The sequence below is a fragment of the Canis lupus genome, chromosome 7 (genome assembly GCF_011100685.1).
Source record: "Canis lupus familiaris isolate Mischka breed German Shepherd chromosome 7, alternate assembly UU_Cfam_GSD_1.0, whole genome shotgun sequence".
NCBI lineage: Eukaryota > Metazoa > Chordata > Mammalia > Carnivora > Canidae > Canis > Canis lupus.
The window spans coordinates 3,801,839-3,812,597 of NC_049228.1; the positions used below are offsets into that span (position 1 = coordinate 3,801,839).

The following is a 10,759-nucleotide window of genomic DNA, read 5'->3' on the forward strand; positions in this document are numbered from 1 at the left end:
TGTTGTTTATTTAATGTTGTCTTCCGCCCTGTGATAAGCTACGTGAGGACACGGACCATATGCCTCGACAGTTTACAGCGGTTGAGGATACGAAAGAAAGAATGGAGAAAGGAAGGTCTTCTAATGTTATTTTGGCATCTGTGAAATGTATTCATTTTTTAAAGCTCCGTCTCTTCCCTGTCCTCCTTGTCTTGAAACAATTCATGTCAAAGAAAGCATCTTAGCACACACACACACACAAAAAAAAGACATTAATTGTTGCTGTGGCCCATAATGTCGATGTACCACTAACCATATGAAAAAATAAACAACATGTAAGGAAACTGTCCACGCATTCAATTACCCTTCGACTAGGATCCAAACACCTTACCACAGTGCTGAAAACTCTTCATATTCTAAGCTTAGAAACGGCATCTTCAGACGTCCCCCTTGCCTCTCTCCTCACCCTGTTTCAGCCTTGTCTGTCTACTATCTGTATACTATTTCCCTCACACATGAATTTTGTTAGGCCCTGTTGCCTTCTCTTTAAAACTCTTTCCCCTTGGAGTGCCTCTGTATGTACATTTTCCTTCACAGATAATTTCTACTTGTCTCTTCGTGGACTTGCAGAACGTTCCAGAATATTTTCATGGATTTTGTATTTAGAGAAAAGAGAACATTAAAGCAGAAGGGGATTTAGGGATTGCCTAGCCCAACCTTTCTATTTTGCAGCTGAGGAAACTGAGGCACAGAGAGAGGCCACTGCACAAAGTCACACACAAATGAACAATAAGCCGAGGCGAACTACCCATCCCTTGGCCGGTCTCTTCAGTGGTGATCATTATCTGCTTTCAATTCAGACAATTCTGGAATTAACCTTGGGGAATGTGTTAACTTTTCTGAGTCTAAACTTAAAATCTGACATACATATAGGTAATCTAGGATAGTTTTTTACTCTCCTTCTTTTTCTTTGGTGACAGTTGAGCCATTTAAGCTGCAGACCACATGGACTTTCTTATTTTCAGGGAGACCTGGGATAGAGCAGCAGAAGATAGTAGTTAGCATATAGACGATGGGGTTAGATTTTTTTTTTTTTTTTTTTTTGGTTCAAATCTTAATCCACCTGGTACTTTGGGCAAGGTACTTAATGGCCGTGCCTCGATTTTCTTATTTGTAAACTGAGAATGATTAACTTACTGAATTCATTCAAACATGCTTAGCCAGAGCTTTCTGTTCTAGGCTTTGAGGATTTGGCAGTGAACCACACACGTAGAAGCTCTAACGGAGGTTCCATTCCAAGGGAGAGATAATCAACTGATAAAATATACGCGCCCTCCCCTTCCTCCAACCCACAGTAAGTGCTCTTTCTTCTGCCTGGAGCTTCCTTCCTGTAGCTGTCTACAGGGCTAGCTTCCTCCCAGCATTCAGGTGCTTATGATCCCCTTCCCTGGGCACCTACTTTAAGTTTCAGTCCCACCCGTGTCACAGCTAAATTCCCCTTCCTACTCTATTTCTAAAAATAATGATTCCTTGTTACTGTCTAACATGCCGTATGTTTTTATTAATTTGTCTAGTTTATGTTGCATCTTGCTTACTCAAATATAAACCCCACGAGGATAGGGACGTTTGTCTATTTTATTCTCTGCTCTCTCCGAAGAACCTAGGCTCACTTCAGTATGCGCCTGCTGTGGGCCTGGGATTATCAAGTACTCACTATCTATTTGTTAAATGGCTGCATTAATATCCAGTATAATGTCCTATGGTGATACTTGCAATTAAGCAAAGTAAAACAGAGTTAAATTTGTAGAGAGAAAGATCCAGGGACTAGTTTAGGTAAGGTGGTGAAGGTAGGCCTTACAAAGAGAGAACGTAAAGACTGCTAACTCTGGGAAACGAACTAGGGGTGGTAGAAGGGGAGGAGGGCGGGGGGTGGGAGTGAATGGGTGACGGGCACTGGGGTTATTCTGTATGTTAGTAAATTGAACACCAATAAAAAATAAATTAAAAAAAAAAAAGAGGGTAACCTTTGACTAGAGACATGAATTAAGGGAGGAAAATAAGCCATGAGGATAACTGATGGTTGAACATTCCAGATAACAGGAACAGCTGTGCAAAGGTCTTGAGCCTAATTCATATTTGACATGCTCTGTTAATGGCAAGAAGACCCAAGTGACTAGAGCAGAGTGAGTGAGGAGAAGAAAGGTAGGAGACAAAGTGAGAGAAACCATTCAGACCATTCATGTAAACCCTAGTGAGGACTGTGGATTTGATGATAAGATAAGAGAGGCAACCAGGGGCACCTGGGTGGCTCAGTCAGTTAAGTGTCTGCCTTCAGCTCAGGTCACGATCCCGGGGTCCTGGGAAGGAGCCCTGTGGGGGTCGGCTCCCTACTCAGTGGGGAGCTTGCTACTGCCTCTCCCCTGCACGTGCTCTTTTTCTCTTTCAAATAAATAAATAAAATCTTAAAAAAAAGAGAGAGCCAACCAAGTTGAGGTGTAGAGAGATGTTAAGAGAGTTGAAGCCAAATATCTGAGGTGTACACATATTCAATACAAGTTGGTTGCTGTATACCAGGGATTGAGTCACAGTTCTAAATTACAAAGGAAGGCAATGAAAAGAACAAAGAAATGAACGCTGAATTTCCTTCCCTGTCTATACCCTTTATGACAACAACAACAAAATGCACAGACGGCAACTTAGGATAGAAAGGGACATCTGGAAAATTCTACTGAAAAAAATATATATATAAAGATTGGGTCTCTCTCTATATAAAATGGGTTATAGTCTGATTTTTAAAAAGACATATCACATGTAGCAGTCACACTCATAGAACCTGAAACAGTTTGGTCCTAGTCTGTGTTAATGGATTTTTCTGCACTTCGTATTCTTAAACTATACAGCTGTATTTTATCAAATAATCAGTTAATGAAATGATGATGGTTTCCTGTCACATAATTTGTTTATTCCAAACTACTGTTTGATCTCACAAACACACCAACACATGACCAGCCAGACCATTTAACCTCTTTAAAATATTACCCCCCCGCCCCCCGGAGGAAATGAGTTTTTACTATTGACAATGTCAACCCAAATTCTGTACGTGTTTACATTCATCCTAAAGCAAGTACATGGTAACATTGAAGATCATGCTTTATGATATGCCTTATTGATCAAGATTTTGTATTAATTATTTTCTGCCTTCAGCACGGTTTCTGGAATCTTCGATAAATGCGACTGTATTTCCGAAGAGAAAAATTTCGAATCACCTAATAATTAATTCATTGTCAAGGTGGCAATAGATCAATAGATTCAGTGTAACAGCAAAGCATGTTCTTTCAACCTCACCAGAGAAAGAGGGAACTGCTTTCTTAAAAGACTCAGAAAGGGAGTCTTTGAGGGTTTTTGAAATGAAGGGCCACGCTTATACTTCATTATTTAGTCCAGTTCTTGTGTAATAGTGAGCATCTAATCCATTTAGCAGATTTTATTTGTCAAGCTAAAAAGGCATATGCTATATTTAGTTCCAGCAAGAGTTGTAGAAATCAGATGAAAAAATTCACATACAGTTGGTAGAACATGTAGGCTTTTAATTATTTTACTTGTCCAAAGGGCACAGCAATTGGGCAGACTGCCTACTATATATTATAAATTAATTCCATTTGTCCTGAAAACTTGTTCATTATTTCAGTACTTTGAATTTTGGCTACCCTAATTAATCTCTGTTTTGTAATCCAGGCACTTGAACCTCTGCAAAGGCTGCGTTTTTCCAGCCAGTAATCACACTCTCAACAGACAGCCAAGTGCTGGAGACAATGGTTCCTCCACCCTCTCAGCTCTACCTCGGCTTCCGTGGAGACAGACTTTCTGTCTCTGATTTATGTGCTGAGTCCTCCTTGAGAGAAATGCCGGGGTGGGGAAATGCACGACCCTAAAGCAGATGACTTGCCTCCCATCATTGCTCCTACCCCCTGCACACTGTCACTAGAGCACGGGTCAGGAGCCAAGAGGCATCTTGGAATATTCCCTAGAAGATACGAACCCACCTCACAAGTGCCTTCTCGGGTTACGTCTGCTTTCTTTTAAATCCATGCACTGTGAGGTGTGTTGGACTTGGGGGTCTTGGTGCTGTGCTTCCTCACCATGGAGAGGAGCCCAGAGCAACGGGACTCTGGCCTTGGTAGCATAAAGGGTCAGCAGGTACCATCTTGCATTCACTCCCAGCGTTCTCTTGCCAAACACAGCTGCTCTTTTTAAATGAATGGGAAACTATTTTTAACGTCAGTCATTGTTCATTTAGAATGAAAAAAAAATGTGTTTCATCTGACCTTTTCTAATTATTTTCCTTTTTACTTCATATAATGATGCAGGAAAATTCCTTACAATGAACTCTGTGTTCAAACCAACCAACTAACCAACCAACAAAAACCCCCAATTTACTGGTCACCTAGTTCTTCATTTATTCCTTGAAAAATCTACTCCCTAAACCTTATCAAGGAGTCATAGAGGAAAGCTAGCACATTGTTTTGCTTATTGAGTCTACTGGTATTTGTAGAGGTAAGAATAGCGCCATGACTGTCGCAGATAAGGACGGGAGTCAAGGATGGCTCTTGATGCCTGACCATACAGAAGATTGCTTTGTTCCTGGTCAGACAAGGCTTCAGAAAATTTGGGGTTTCCCATTTGTTTGGACTTCCCACTTACCACTTTCTATATTTTTCTGTATTATTAGAATAGTTTTATATTCTAAGCATCTGATTATATTTTGGTGAGTTTAGATTGGGTTAGGAAAAGGCAAGAGACAAAGCCATAAATAGCCAAATTCAAACTAGTGTAATAATTAATCCATAACCTAAATAACTCTATTAATAATACAGGTTGGTAAATGTCTCTCACAACGTATTTTAAAATTATTTCTCACAGAGAGCAAGTATAACTTGAACTGTATAGTATTTGTTTTTTAGAAAATCAATTCAATAATGGGAAAATATACCAAGAAAACTATTTCAAGATCCAATGTCTAATTCTGCAGGTAATGTATTCTTTTGTTTATGAGTTATACTTCACCCTTCTTCATTTCAAATATTGAAACATGAGGTGGCTATTTTTGAAGAAGAAGAAGGAGAAGAAGATGGAGGAAAAGAAGGAGAGGAAGAAGAAGAAGAAAAAGGAGGAGGAGGAGGGGGAGGAGGAGGAAGGAGAAAGAGGAGCAGGAGGAAGAAAGAAGACCAAGTATCTAGGGCTTTAAGAATTAGATTTAAAAAAATTATTTATTACAAAACATAAAGCATTCAAGTTCTTGTTCCAAGGGAAAATAACAAAGGAAATAAATCCATTAAACATTCTTGCTCTTCAAAAACAAAATGAATGGAAGTGTGTTTCATGACATTTTGAGGTCATACATGTTTCCTCGTGGCTTCTTAGGAGATGGGAGGGAAGGTCTAAATGGAGAGATTGCCTGTCCATGTGGCATGTGGCACCAGTGTGATGACACTAATGTGAAGGAACTAGAAGTTCTAGATTCTTAAATGCATTTTTTAAAAAAAGAAAAAAAATGAGCTTAAAAAACAATTTGAATAGGAGGCAAATGATATTAGAATTAAAGATCTAAAATTCTAAGTGTCATCAAAAAAATCTCAAAGAGATATTTTATGAGAGTGTATGTTTTTAAGTGAATGTGATGTAATCCAAATTTATATTCACTTTCAGCTAGTAATCTATACTCAAAGGAGTAGTGCCTATCTGTTTATTTAAGGTAGAAACTATGCTGTATTTGGTGTCAAGTCCTCCTACTGATACTCTCTGACATTAAAACATAGACTCTGAGAATTTTAAATTTTACAAAGGAAAACCAAGATAAAGCAACTTTTAGAAAGATTCTTTGTTTCTCTTTTTCTTAAGATAAAGCTTTTGTTCAAGCATGCCAGTTTAAAAATCTTTCCTTTTCCTCCCTCCCTCCTTCCTTCCCTTCCTTCTTTTTTTTTTTTTTTTCTTTTTTGTGGTGCATTTGACTAAGAAAAAAAATTATGGTAGCTTTAGACGGAAAAATATTTTGTTTATATGTGGAGCTTCGATGCACAGTCACTAAATTAACAATAGAAGCAGAGCATTTGATTTTCATGTTTGTTTCTAGACATTAGCAAAAATGGATTATTTCTGTTTGGAATTTTGAACTTGGGGCTCCTGCAGACTTGCCTTACGTTTGCAAGGTTTTGTAACAAGTACCTGAACACGCTCTACTGAGAATTCCAAAACAAACTTTATAAAGTCAGAAAGTAAGAAAATGGATGCAGCTTCCAAATTCAGCCTATTCCTGTAGAAAGATATTTGAAAACAGCTCTGGCATACATTTTTATGCACCAATCTCTGAAATCGTTAAAAATATAAAAAGAAAAGGAATGAGTGCTGAGCAAATGTTTCATAGGACATATACGAAAGCATGAAAAGTAAGTCAGCTTAAAGCAAATTACCAATCTTTATTCTTTCAAATATTCCTCCAGATGGAAATGTCTTACTGCACTTGGATTAATTGTAAAGACTCAAACTTAGGAAGTGTCATTAAGTACAGAACTTCGAATAAAATATATTTTTCCTTTCCTACCCCCATCATCCTGAAGACACACAAATTGTCCTCAAGAAAAAATGTCATGTTTGGGGAAAATATACTGTTTATAAGTATGTAAATATACTGAATTTCAGGAGACATGTATTAAGAATTTCTCGGTGGGCTATATATATATATTTTTTTTAATTCCATTATTTCTCCTAAAGTATTCCAAATTTGTAATAATGGACATACATCTAATTTTAAATTTTACTACCCATTCCAGTAAGATATCTTTAGTAACTATAGAAACTCATGAAAATTGTACTTTTAATGTAATATTGATTTTAAGTGAGGTAAAATGTTATATTTTAACGGCTGTAGGAAAACTGAAGCCCTTGCCATTATTCCTGCCATGTGCCTCAGGCTTTTTCCCATAATAGAAAGGAAAGCATGTTTGTTGATATCTTTTGTCTCCAATAGATATTTTTAGTTTTTTGATACTAATTTTATATCCCAAAGAAAAGATAATATTTCTCTGGAGTGCCTTTGAATGTTTCCCGTAGAGGATGGGAAAACTGTGGTAACTTAAAAGTGCTCATTGAAAAACATTTCATGAAGCCAATCTTGTTTATTAGAGTTACAGTCTTGTTGTTTGTGTCCATAGGACTGTGTGCTTTTATGGTTGTTTTTAAATTGGTATAAGTTAGCATAATTTTGTATCATTCAGGTGATCTTAACAAAACTGGGCAGAGTGTAGAATTGAGAATGTGAAAGGAACTATTTTTAAGTGAACACTTAGGTCAAAACTCCGTCTCGTAAAAATATTTTTGTTACCCTAAAACAACAAAAAGATTTGAGGGGACTCTTTGACAAGTTATTGCCAAAATTATTTTTCCTTTTTTTTGCCAGAAAATAAAAGCTGAAAATAGACTGAAGCATAATATATTTTTATAGCTCTCTCTCCAGAATGACAGAATTTTCTGTAAATCTCATTATGTAAAATATGCCTTCCCTGTGGTAAGTATGAGGTATGGGGAGAAACTAATTGGATTGCTCAAATTAGTCAATATGTCTGAAACTATTTCGGGGATGCTTATCCTTTTCGGTAACTACGTAATTCAATTTGTTGCTTTCTTGTGAGAATTCTTTTGAGCAACAAGCAGAAATCCAGGATAACATTAAGAAATGAGATTTTAGGCACAGGACGATGACCACAGATGACCACAATGTACACAGGCATCTCAAAGAGCATGATGTCCTGAAAAATAAGACAAGATTGGTAGCATGACAATGAATGACCGTCAACTTTTTGGACATTGATGTAAGCTGAATTTAATAAAAACAAAAGAAATGTTAGAGAAAGAAGACTATAGAGTAACGTATGATTTTGTTAAGGTCTTTCTAATGGTATCTTCTGGGGAAAATATCTTCTAGCTAAAATGATTTTTTAATTAAAAAAAATTCTAAAAGGCTAGAACATTTTCCCTTGAGGATATTATAATTGACAGGATCTTAACTATTAGTAAATAAGTCCTTGTGTTGCTGTAAATCAGCCGTGGAATAAATATTTCACTTGCTGAGACTTTTTTATAAATATCAATATTTATGTTAATGTGACTGATTTCTGGGTAAACATAGTCCTATATACACATCTGAACTCCATTGGCCCCTTGGAGTTAATTGCCTTGGAAGGTGGTGCCACAGGCCAGGGACTCCGCCATTGGTCACAACTTTTGGGGGATTGCCTTTAAATCCAACTCCATTTATTTTTAAACTCCATTTTTTAAAAAAGGTTTTATTTATTTATTCACAAGAGACACGCGGAGAGAGGCAGAGACACAGGCAGAGGGAGAAGCAGGCTCCCTGCGGGGAGCCCAATGAGGGTCTCGAGATCGAGACCCCAGGGTCACTCCCTGAGCCAAAGGCAGATGCTCAACCACTGAGCCACCCCGGTGTCTCTAAACCCCATTTTTAAAAGATACTGAAAGAAGACAAGTCTCCATCCTTTGAGGGTGATTCAGTTTTCAAGAATATAGCTGGAAAACCCCTGTGACATTTGGTGCATAAAGTAGTTTGATCATTGATACACAAGGACTGAAATAAAACAACTAATCTAATCTGTGCTGAATGAAATCCCTCTAAAGTTCATTGTGGTGGACAGAACCAGATTATTTGGATATTTGTTCTGAACACCCACCTGGAGGAAATACTAAAAAGGGATCAGAAAATAATCTTTACTGGACCTCAAGGAGGGAACAGTATGTGGTTAATATAGTTAGAGGGCATGCAACTCATTCCTCAAGGTATGTTTTGGTAAGAACAGAATTAGATAAAGAGGAACTTTTATCTAACCAGAGCACTCCGCTCCCCCCCTCCCCTGCTGTCCTTTATATATATATATGACTATTTACTAAACAAAACATGGGGACAGTTAAAGCATACAGTGTTGAATCGGTCCCCAAATTGTTATCCTTTCCGCGGTACCCACGTCTTGTTCAATCGAGATAATACAGACATGTTTTCAAAAATGAAAATATTATCAGAAGAAGTATATAGTCTACCAAGAGGTATTTGGGGCTTGGACACCTGTTTATGATTGCAAGGTTTAAACACACGGTTACCTTTGTTCACGTCACCTGAAGACAACATATGGCCTATTGCACAGAAGAGTAAAATTCATCATTTCATCAGATGCTATATTAAAGAGAAAGAATTATTTGTTGGAAAATTAACCCTGTGCGTTGCTCTCTATCAATTGTTCGGATAACAGTTGGCCAAGATCCCCGATGAGCTTTATTTAACCTGTTCACGCTTTTCCACAGCAGAACCTTTGAGAATGATTAGCTTCTGGGATTTAGACTTTAGATTCCAGATCGTCCAGATGTGTGGGGCCCCTGCATGGAAGTTAGCTGCTTCTCTGTGGTTTTACAGAGTCAGGAAAAGGAGGAATAGATGGGACATGGACTCTGTTTGAGCAGTTAGATATTCTAGATAGATGTGTGCCAGAGAATTAAGGAGGAGGCGACAAGCACACGCTGATCACCAACTATGTTCAAGGAAATATGTTAGGTCCTCTGGTCCACAGATGAGTGAGAAACAGTTCCCGACCTCAAGGATCTCCCTGTCTAGTGGGGAAAATAGACAAAGTAAGAGAAGTATACGAAAAAGGGGGGGGGGTTCATAAAATTATCTGCGTATCCATTTTTCATTTTTAGAGTCCATTTCACAGAGAAAATATATATAATGTTGAAACTAGAAGTCTGTGTCTCCTCAGTGTACATGTCTTTAGTTCATTGTATTTCGTTATTCTCTCATTTTAAAATTCAGTAGGCAACATTAATTGGCCTTTAAAAGTCTTGGGGTATAGAACATTATGTTATCTTCTTGCACGATTAAAAAATAATTCTTAGCTAATAATCATGCAGCAAAAAGGTATTTAAAATAGATTCTAAGTAATTATATAGAGAGAATTTGATAAGGAGGCGAGATGGGTGGTAACCATAGAATTCCGTCATTCATTGATAGCTTGTCTCAAATTCTCTAGCGTTTTTGAATCTCTGTGTTAATTGAGTATATAATTTAATACTTTTTAGAGAATAAATATTTGTCTTTATCCTATGGCTCTATGATGTTTTTTTATTTGTACAATAATCATCATCTTTTCCATAAAACATTTATGGTACTGTGGGCATATCTCTAGTCTTATGTCTAAAATTCTTTGAACATCTAAGTATTTTCTCCCCAAATGTATGCCTTTTAGACCCTTTTGCAGAAGAAATTTAACTGTATTTGCATTTGTGTAATTTACTCATCGCTAGCTTCATGGTTGGAATGTTGCAGCTGTTTAACAGCTTCGAGGCAACACTAAAAACTAGTTTTAAGACAGGAAACTGGGAAGAGTAGTGTATTTAATTGGAGTTTCAGAGGGGATATAAAAAAGGCACGTAAATTGACTTTGATCCAAGATTATCTAATTAATACCTTCACTGATTAAAAATTATGAGCTATACCCAGCCACTGCATTATTATTAATAGCAGATAACTATTGTTAAAAACAGTTGTATAGATATGTCATTGTGTCAGTTTCCCTTGGTATTAATCTCCAGTAAACATTTAGGAATAATACAGGAGAGAGGGTGTTCATTCATAAGTCCAAAAGGAATAATTTCAAAAAATATAGTACAATTATATCATATCTTTGCCATAAACTAAGAGTTTGCTAGCTGGATTAGTGTT

The 10,759-nt window shown here is 37.2% G+C and overlaps 1 long non-coding RNA gene across 3 annotated transcripts in view; it reads left to right on the plus strand.

Annotated features, from left to right (window-relative positions):
* LOC102152940 overlaps positions 1 to 10,141 on the plus strand; it is a 66,446-nt gene extending 56,305 nt beyond the window's left edge. For 2 of the 3 annotated variants that reach the window (XR_005361828.1, XR_005361826.1), the window contains 2 exons: positions 1,219 to 1,333; positions 5,009 to 10,141. This is a non-coding gene — a long non-coding RNA (uncharacterized LOC102152940). Of the gene's footprint in view, positions 1 to 1,218; positions 1,334 to 3,714 lie in introns of all 3 variants that reach the window. The other variant, XR_005361827.1, reaches the window with a different exon arrangement.
* The last annotated feature ends 618 nt before the right edge of the window (positions 10,142 to 10,759 follow it).